Source organism: Oncorhynchus mykiss, chromosome 25 (assembly GCF_057628025.1).
Source record: "Oncorhynchus mykiss isolate SJ-2025 chromosome 25, ASM5762802v1, whole genome shotgun sequence".
In the NCBI taxonomy this organism is placed as follows: domain Eukaryota; kingdom Metazoa; phylum Chordata; class Actinopteri; order Salmoniformes; family Salmonidae; genus Oncorhynchus; species Oncorhynchus mykiss.
Genome location: NC_143046.1, coordinates 54,451,364 through 54,461,478, shown reverse-complemented (window position 1 = coordinate 54,461,478; position 10,115 = coordinate 54,451,364).

The following is a 10,115-nucleotide window of genomic DNA, read 5'->3' as shown; positions in this document are numbered from 1 at the left end:
CCAATAGAAACTGTCATTTTGCTCTATTTGCTTCTGTTTGGTTCTTAAATGGTAAATGGTTTCCGTAATGAATACACCCCTGGTCGCAAAAACAATGATTGATAGGCAGCTTAAACTTCTTCAATTCAACCATTATTGGGTTAATATACACATATACATGTGTGAACAGCCATCCACAACAACCACAATCCGTAATCTGCAAATAGCTAAATGAGAGAGCAGCAGTGTGCTATGTAGCAAATAATAGGCCTAAGTGATATCTGCATTGCCTGTAGGCTACACCACTGCTGTCATCCTTAATTCCAAGCATTTATTCAAGATAGATCATCTTTGGATGCCGACAGCAGTCGCACCATTGGAAGACATAGCTTGGACTGTATCCTACAAAAGTCTATTCCTGTTCTTTTGGTGTCTCATCATAGTGGTCTCTGACTTGTGGTCAAACTTGCACCTTTTTTCAATGCTGATTTGAATGTCACTGGGATAACAGAAAGGTGTCAAAAAAAATATTCCCAAACATCTTTTCTGAATTTAGAAGTAGAAGTAATCAAATACTTTTTCAAAAGTATCTGCTGATCACAATAAGCTGGTAACTTAACATATTTTAACATTTAAAAAAAATATCTGTTACATGTAATCCGTTACTACTCAGCCCTGCCCAGGTGGGTCATCAGGCTCCTTTCCGGCTCAGAGTTATCAGTTCCTTCGGTATGCCCAGAGGTTCAGAGTTGTTTTCCCTGTCAAGTCCGGAGTCACAGCCCATGTCAGGCTAAGAATCAGTTTTCTTGTCAAGTCCAGAGTCAGTCTCCCTGTCAGGTGCAGAGTCGTTCTCCTTGTCAGGTCCAGAGCCAGTTTCCCTGTCAGGTCCTGAGTCGTTCTCCCTCTTAGGTCTAGAGTGACTTTCCCTGTCAGACCCAACGTTATCAGCACTAGGCTCCCAGCCCTCAGCTGTTCTAGTTTCTCTGTCTCCAGCTCTAGTTGGCCCTCAGTCCACTGCTCCGCCAGGCTATAGGTTATCTCTAGATGTGCAGTCCCTGCCGCTAGCCAGTTTGCAGCCCCAAGCCTCAGCCGGCGCCCAGTTGCCTATGCTAGTGTTAGGTTACGAGCCTGCTGTCTCCAGTTCTACAGGGCTGCACACCTTCTAAACTGAACGACCCTCTGTCCCTAGTACCTGGGAGACCACCTGACTTCGTCTTCAGGGCCCAGCCTGCCTCAGCCTCCGGATCACTGATGGGAACCATCGCCTCCACTCCACCATGGGAACCATCGCCTCCAGCAGGTGAGTGAGCTGCCAAAGACAGTTGCGGCCGGGGTACCACATTCCTCCACCGCAGTAGGCGAGCCACCTCCTCCAGCCGTGGCCAGCCTCCGGCACAATACATAGCATCCAAGGATGGGCCCCAGCTGCCCTGCACTAGCTGAGTCAGAGGATCCTCCACCCACCCATGGCCCAGGACTGTCCCTGCGTCTCCGTGCATCTCCCTCATGTGGCGGCCCCTCAGCCCCTTGCGTGCACCGGAGCTGGCACCCTACTGGCCCCCATGGTTCTCTAAAGTCTTCGGTAATCAGCTGCCCCTCTAGTTCAGCCAGATGGACACTAGGACTGGACCCCACCTTGTCTGGTCCCTTCTCTGCTCTGCCCTTCTGTCCTGCCCATCCTGCCGAACAGGACTAGGCCCTTTCAGGACTCCCAATTGAGGTCTTTTAAGATGTGTGGATTTCGAACAGAAATCCAGGGGCGGCTGTAGAAAAGGTTGACCCTCTCAATCTGATTGGCCTTCAGATCTGTGAATCACCCACCTATTCCAACCAATAGGATGCTTGGATGCACTCCAGGGCCCTGCCCCTGACATCTCCCATTAGTGCATGTGTGCGTTCATTGAACTAAGATTGGGTATAATAATACTGAGTGATGGTTAGTTTACCGTGTAATGTAACTTTGTAGATAGGTTTTAGAGTAATACGTTGCTAGCTCTGAGCTAATGCTAGCACTGCCTGGTTCTATGTACCCTGGGCATGCTACCTCGTCCAGTTTATATTGTTTATTCATTGCTACAAGCATGTTAATTGAGTACAACTAGCCTATTCATGATTAAGTGTATTAGCAATGGTTATATGCTACTGCTGAATAGTATAGCCTCTCTCGTGTGCCCACTCAGGCACAGTTACTAATTGCTTCTGTTGCCAGGCGAGAGGGCCATGAATCTTAAAGGAATGCCCTTTATCTACTTCCCCAACGTCAGATGAACTTATGGATACCATTTCTGTCTCTGTGTCCAGTATGAAGGAAGTTAAGAGGTAGTTTTGCGAGCCAATGCTAACTAGCATTAGCGCAATGACTGGAAGTCAACTGTATGTGCTAGCAAGCTAGTAGATACCAATATACTTCCATTCATTGCATTAATGCTAGTTAGCATTGGCTCCTTCTCAATATGTTTACATGACTGATGTATGAATATCCCTGTGTTAGCCTGTATTATTATTGAAATCGTTAATGTGCTTTTATCAGGGCATATGTTTACACATCCTGGTGTCCATTTATAGTTTGCATGTCTATTTTTCTTAGTATCTTGTAAATTGATCCTAATGGTTGTATTGTTTCCCCCTTTTAGAACTACAACAATATAAATAACTTCTAATGGAATCAGCTGCATCATGTTCTGACCGGACAGCACCATAATGGGCAGATCTTAGTGAATCAGTTCAAGTTTACTAGCGGGTGAAGGCATTCACAGCCGAACACTCAGACGAGCTCCAGCTAGACGTTTTTTCCTGGTTCTAGTTCTCGCCGGATTTAGCAACCCCATAGATTTTTTCAATGACCGCTGATCTAATATCCCAAAGTTATTTTCATCTGTAGATAATTATACTAGAGACGTTCTGAGCAAATAATGTAAGAAATAACTCCTCCCAAAAATACTGCACAGTTGGCTAGGAGCTAGAAAGAGGGTGACCGTTTCTGTCGGCGCCATCTTGAATAGTTGGTAGTAAATGAATATAATTGGTCTGTGGTTAAAGTAACATATGGACCTAGAACCATTTAAAACTGTGTTCAGTTACTGTGTGTTTGTAATAGACAATCACACTGTATGTGAGCAATCTCAGTTAACCCAGAACTAAAGTCTTGCGTAATTGGTCAGATGCTTGTTAAGTTCAGGTCCATATATGTTAAGAGAAGACATAGAATGAGGATCGGAACCAGAACGAAGAGCTTCACCCTCTCTCTTTTTAAGTTACGGACAAGTCTATGGGCCAAATGTCCCCTCACCTTCCGAAATGTAAAAGATTCTAACAACTGCGAAGTTGTGATTTATCCAAATAACCAGTGACGAAAAACCCAAGCACGGGAACTAATGCTGCTCGTTATCTCATGCATCCCATTGTATCATGACAGATCTATAGTACCATTTATGTTCAAGTAGTCTGTCCACGAGAGATTAATGTGTGAGCAAGTAGTGAAACGAAAGGTCAGACATTGCCACCAACTTGGACGCCACCAAATTTAAGTATGTCACATGGTTTGCACTGCGGATCAATCCTTCGATATCAAGTTCAGAAGAAAAATCTGTGATGAATCTGCTACCAAAACCTTTGCCTCCTCTCCTGCGATAGATAGCGGATGCTTGCCAACACCACTGCGAGTCACTACGTCCTTGATAGGACCTGATTGTCCCTACGCGGCTAGAGTGATGTGTGTGTGTGCGCAGTCAGATTGATGTAGTTCAGAGAAAGCCTAGGTATTTTTCCTGTTTTTCTCCTAAACCATTAGTAATGACTTTATGAGGAGTGGGGTTCTTGCCACCAGGGTCATCACCAGATGATCAAGTGGCCAAAAAGTGTCCAGAGACTTGGGAGAGGAGCACTCTCATAACCGGGACTGTTTGGGCTGTAGACAGCCAGTTTGGCGCTACTGCACTGTCCCAATGTGAGTGGATGAAAGGATTCAACTCCATGACATAGGATGCAACTCCATGACATAGGATGCTGCTGGGTCAGCTGCAATGGGTGAAGTGAAATTCTAGAAGGGTGCTCAAACGGTGTCATGGTATATCTCAGGTCCAGAAGCATTTAAGTAATAATTTCTCAGGTCCAGAATCATTTAAGTAATCATTTCTCAGGTCCAGAAGCATTTAAGTAATCATTTCTCAGGTCCAGAAGCATTTAAGTAATACTTTCTCAGCTCCAGAAGCATTTAAGTAATCATTTCTCAGGTCCAGAAGCATTTAAGTAATCATTTATCAGGTCCAGAAGCATTTAAGTAATAATTTCTCAGGTCCGGAATCATTTAAGTAATCACTTCCCTGTCTGTCTACATACAAAGCATGTGACAAATAAAAAAACTTGACCCGGAGGTCAATTCGTTTGGGGAGCGGCATTATGTTTGTCTGTGTGTATGCGTACACACTAAAGAGACACAGGCGTAATAACTATTGGATGGTTGAGCATCTAAGGCCATCGTTGCAGTTACTATGTATTGTATAGGATATATATATATACCACGATCAAAATGTGTAATTGCTGCAATGCTAAATACCATTCATCTAACAGACGATTGTGTCAGCATTATGATCTCTCCCCTACATTATTGTGATGAATGACTCCCGATCATTTTGAGTCCCCCATTAGGAGAAAATTAGCATTTTGTTTTCCTGACACAGTTATCCAGGCTTTTCTGGATACATATGAAACCAAATGGCCTGATTGAATTCATCTATGATTTAGAGCGCTGGATGGTGTTTGAAGTGTTGTACTGTATATATTCACGGCGTAAAGAGATAATTCTTTCTGAGGCTGCAAACCTGTTCTGTTCCCCTGACATATGAACGTCGAGTGGAGAGCAGGGTGAGAATTCAAAGGAAGTGCTTCAGACATTGACATGCCTCTGCTGTCTCCATACACACATGCTCAAACCGAGTGCTAAGAGAACCTTCCCTTTAACAAAAGCAAAAGGGCCAATTCCTTTTGCAGAGAGCGGGGAAAAGAGAGGGGGGGGGGGGGGTGTAGCGAAACAGTGAAACGCATGAAACATTGGAAGACATTTCTATAGGAATTATTCCACTTACTGCCTGTTGTGTAAAGAAGTGGGATTCTGGACACCTGCTTCTGTTGATGGGCTTTATCTTTCCCTCCTCACTAGTTTGGCTGAGAATAAAAACTCTGTGGACTTCTTGGGATGGCCCCTGGCTGTGTGCTCAAGGTGCTCTCCAAAGCCTGTGTGCGCAAACTACACAAAATGAAGACCATGGATCAAATCTGAACTGAAGTGTTTTTTTTTTAATTGAGAAGTATCTATTTCTTGTTGTTTTCAAAGACTCAAAGATGTTGGATTATATCTAATGTGCTTTAAAAACATGTTCCTCCTTTCTTTCTTCCCCTTGTTTTGTTTTTTTTACATTTTCCATTGACCTACATTTTTTCATGAGTTGATATGCTTTGTGGCTCCCCAGTGACTCCCACTGTATTGAATTCATCTGGTTCCAATACATCCTGTGCAGAACCTATCAATCACTGGGGAGCACAGAAAACTAATAATTTATTGATGAAACGAGGCAGCCATGAATTTCTAACTGCTTTCCTCATATTTATCAAGCCAGATCAAACAATGAAAACCCAAACAAGCTTAAAGGGAAAGGGAGTTGCAGGGAATAACTTATTCTTAGAGCAGTCGGAAAAAGGGGCTGGGGAGCTGGGATGGGGGGGAGAGAGAGAGACAGAGCAGTGGGAAGAGGAGTTCAGAGTGATGCTTGAGACAGCACGGTACACATCTGAATGAATGCTTCCACAAAAGGCAATTTTATCCTCGCAGGCTGCTCAGGCTCACTGTAGGTAGCAAGGTGAGCTCTGTCTCCCTCTGAGGAGAAGGAAGAGCACTTAAATGTTGTTTTTCTCTTCAGCCTGGATCCCAAGGCTGACTGGAGGGCCAGTATACTGATCTCAAGCTTCCACACAAGAACACACTCCGGGCAATGGTGTTTGCGAGCCCGCTAACATGGGGTCTGGGGAATAGTGTGTCTGTGTTTCTTCTACTTGTTTGCTTTCTTTAATGCAAAGGCAGAGTTTGTGTTGATGTTCTTTTGAATTTATACAGCCGTTGGAGGACTGGAGAGGAAAATAAAACAACAAGAAAAGACTGAAGTTTGCCTTGGATATTCAGTTAGGGAAAGTTCAATCTGAGTTCACATGCTGGTGTCCACATAACAAGATCAAAGATAAAAGTACTGTACACACTGTAACAACACTTTGTTGTTATCATATAATTTGGTGTGATTTAAAGTGTAATGTTTTGATATTTGGTGTGATTTAATGTATAATGTTTTGAAATGAAATCGTACAACCCATCTGAAATATCAAAAAGAGTAAACACATCTTTAAAGTCTTGTGGCGAAACTGCTAATTCTTAAAATCAACAGAAAAAATGCCCTCTCAGAGAGAGAGAGAAAGAGGGACAGTTAGAGCTCTGGGAGCGCAGTACAGTACAACAGCAAAATACAGCATGGAAAAAGATGAAGTCATTGCTGCTGCTTCTCGTTTTGCTGGCATTACACATCTGCTATGTCCTGTGGGGCGGCAGTGTCTACCGGCCCCGCCGAGACCAGAGTCGTCTGGAATCAGTGTGAGAAGGAGCGGTTCGTAATCTCTTGCCCTCTCAAGTGGCAGAGTGGAGGAGTCAACCAGAGGACTGTGCGATATAATAGCTGGACCGGCTGAGAAAGAGCCAGCAGCAGCCAACCTCCAACCACTGTGCAATATCACAGAGACACTCCCAGTGCCTGGTCCTCAGTGGGCAGACAGATAGATGGCGACTAGGGTGTAGTGCTTTCCGCTGGGCATCAACACTTCCTATGAATGAGGTCACATGGTATGGGAACAGTCGAGTCGGAAAGGGGTGATGTCAAGATGATGGAAGCATTCTGGTTCCTTGCTCCCCCGAGTCGTTCGTTGAGTTCTTCTCATATGACCAGGTGACTGCGCCTACTGGCGCCTGTGTGGTGTCACATGCTACCGTGCTTAATGGAGCTCAAATGCAGGAGATGAATCACTCTGACCAATCCCCTTTCCCGCTCATCATCACACATAGACACATAGCTCAGCATCTAGACTGCCAACGGGAATGTACTGTACTCTCAATACGACATGCTGCAAGCAAAGCCTTCTGTGCAGACTTCGGTGACTACTCAGTGCTCCAGCTGCCCCTATACAGTACTAAGTGATCGATACGCTTTGTTGGGGAATACAGACACCATGCTCCATGCTCACACAGCAAGGTTGCAGAGCCCAAAGAAGGTTACATTTTACACCAGCCCACAAAAGGGATGTTACAGAGATTTTACAGGCATTTTACATCAGATCGTTTTTCGCTTTGTGAGGTCAAACCGAAATTAATGAGGGATACGGCCCTATAAACGTTTGTGTAATTAGTAAGCTAAACAGCTGACAGATCTAACTACAATGGACAATTTCCCTGCCTTGTTTATGAAATGTCCTCAATAACTGGTCAAATCGTATTTAGGAATTCATGATCGGTAAGAGGAGGAGAAAGCCTAAAAGTATGGCAGCGTTTCCAGTCAATGAGTAATAGTGGATCAGTTTACCGAGGGAGAGTACATAACACTGTCTCTGTCTTCCCCTTCTGGCGACAAATAAAATGACACTCCCTCTGTGCAGGTCAATGTCATGTGTTCAGTAGAAGCACATACTAAACAATAATAATACATACGGTAAGAGCGCTTGTTGGTGGAATTACGACTACATAAACCATGCAAACTGCTCTTTGTGGATTTGATCCTGCATTGCAAAAACTTGCATAATCATGCATGAGCAATTCTGCTATTTCAAAAACAAAAATGCACAAAAGTGCTTTGGTAACTGAATTCACACATCTGCTGATACTATACGTTTTTTTTCTTGCCATTTCCATCATGTTGATAAAGCATAATCAAATAGTTAGAACACAAGACAGCACTTCAAGTGTTAAAGAAAGAAGAGCTTTTTCTTTATCAGAAAAAAACGGACACGTCATGATGTGACTGTCTTTCATGGTTAGAAAAAAAGTGTCTGTCAGATATCTCACAATACGTCCGCTGAGTGTGCATGTTCATTCTTCTTCACTTGTTTGTATGTACGTGGTGCTCATCTTGGGCCCTGTGCAATTATCATACGACTGCAATGCATTTCACTGTCTACTTAATCACAATACAAATTGCCCCGGTTCTGGAGGAATGAGAGTTTTTTTTTTTTTTTCAGCACGGCCCCCTGGTGAATCTGCTCACTCTATGAGACTCGCTGCTACTTGATCAAGCGGGCCAGGCTCGTTCCATTGGGATTACCTATCAAAGTGGAAGGCAATGGTAACTCAATGCCTCACCCAGACAGTGATTGATGATAGGACTGTCTCCTAACAAATCGCAGACGGAAAGGCTCATGCACAACACGTGCTGGAAATGTTAATTGAAATGCAGTACGCAAAGGCATACTTTTACAGTGTTTACTGTTCTAGGTGTGAAGACAATGTACATTACAAACTGTAAAGTATCTCCTTGAAAGAAAATGTAGGCTCAAACTCTGATCACAGCTGTTTCCTACTACCGGGTTGTAAAACATTATCTTATTTAAATGGGAAGCTTTAAAAAGGTCTTTGTTTCTTGCTTTTCCTGGAACGAGAATAATGCTTTCATGGGGGGGAATCATAAGTATGTCAGGCTCGTCATAACGAGGAGACCAAGGAGCAGCGTGAGATGAATACATTCTTCTTTATTTAAACAAAGAACACTAAACAAAACGAACATGAAGCTATAAACACGAGTGCTGACATGCAACTACACATAGACAATAACCCACAAAAGGCTCTGGACTGCGGATCCTCGTCGTAGGTCCCGGGCTGGGAACTCTCGCTGCGTGGATCATCGCTGGAGGCCCCAGACTGTGGCCCGTCGCTGGAGGCCCCGGACTGTGGCCCGTCGTTGGAGGTTCCGGACTGTGAACTGTCGCCGGTCGCTCCGGACTGGGTACTGTCGCCGGACGCTCTGGACTGCCGAGGTGTACAGTAGGCCTGGTGCGTGGTGCTGGCACTGGTGGTACCGGGCTGGGGACACGCACCTCAGGGCGAGTGTGAGGAGCAGGAACAGGGCGTACTGGACCCTGGAGGCGCACTGTAGGCCTGGTGCGGGCACTGGTGGTACCGGGCTGGGGACACGCACATCAGGGCGAGTGCGAGGAGCAGGAACAGGGCGTACTGGACCCTGGAGGCGCACTGGAGGCCTGATGCGTGGTGCCGGTACTGGTGGTAACGGGCTGGGGACACGCACCTCAGCGTGAGTGCGGGAAGAGGAACAGGGCGTACTGGACCCTGGAGGCGCACTGGAGGCCTGGTGCGTGGTGCCGGTACTGGTGGTACCGGGCTGGGGACACACACCTCAGGGCGAGTGCGGGGAGGAGGAGCAGGGCGTACTGGGCTCTGGAGGCGCACAGGAAGCCTGGTGCGTGGTGTTGGCACTGGGCTGGTGACACGCACCTCAGGGCGAGTGCAGGGAGGAGGCACAGGATACACTGGACCGTGGAGACGCATTGGAGATCCAGAACATAGAGCTCGCTCAATACGTCCTGGCTGGATGCCCATTCTAGCCCGGCAAATGCCAGGAGCTGGAATAGAGCACACCGGGCTAGAATAGCGCACTGGAGACACCGTGCACATCTCTGCATAACATGGTGCCTGACCAGTTACACGCTCCCAACAGTAAGCATGAGGAGTTGGCTCAGGTCTCCTACCTGATTCATGCAATCTTCTCGTGTGCCCCCCCCAAAAAAATGTCTTGGGGCTGCCTCTCGGGCTTCCGTGCTAGCCATGTACCTTCATATCGTCGCTGTTCCTCGAAGTATCGCCGTTCCGCTTTCGCTGCCTCTAACTCCTCCTTTGGACGGCGATACTCCCCTGGCTGTGTCCAGGTTCCTGCTCTGTCTAATATCTCCTCCCAGGTCCATTTCCCCATTAAGTGCTGTTCCTTCTTTTCACGCTGCTTGGTCCTGGTTTGGTGGGTTATTCTGTCACTTTCGTCATAACGAGGAGACCAAGACACAGCGTGAGATGAATACATTGTTCTTTATTTAAACAAAGAACA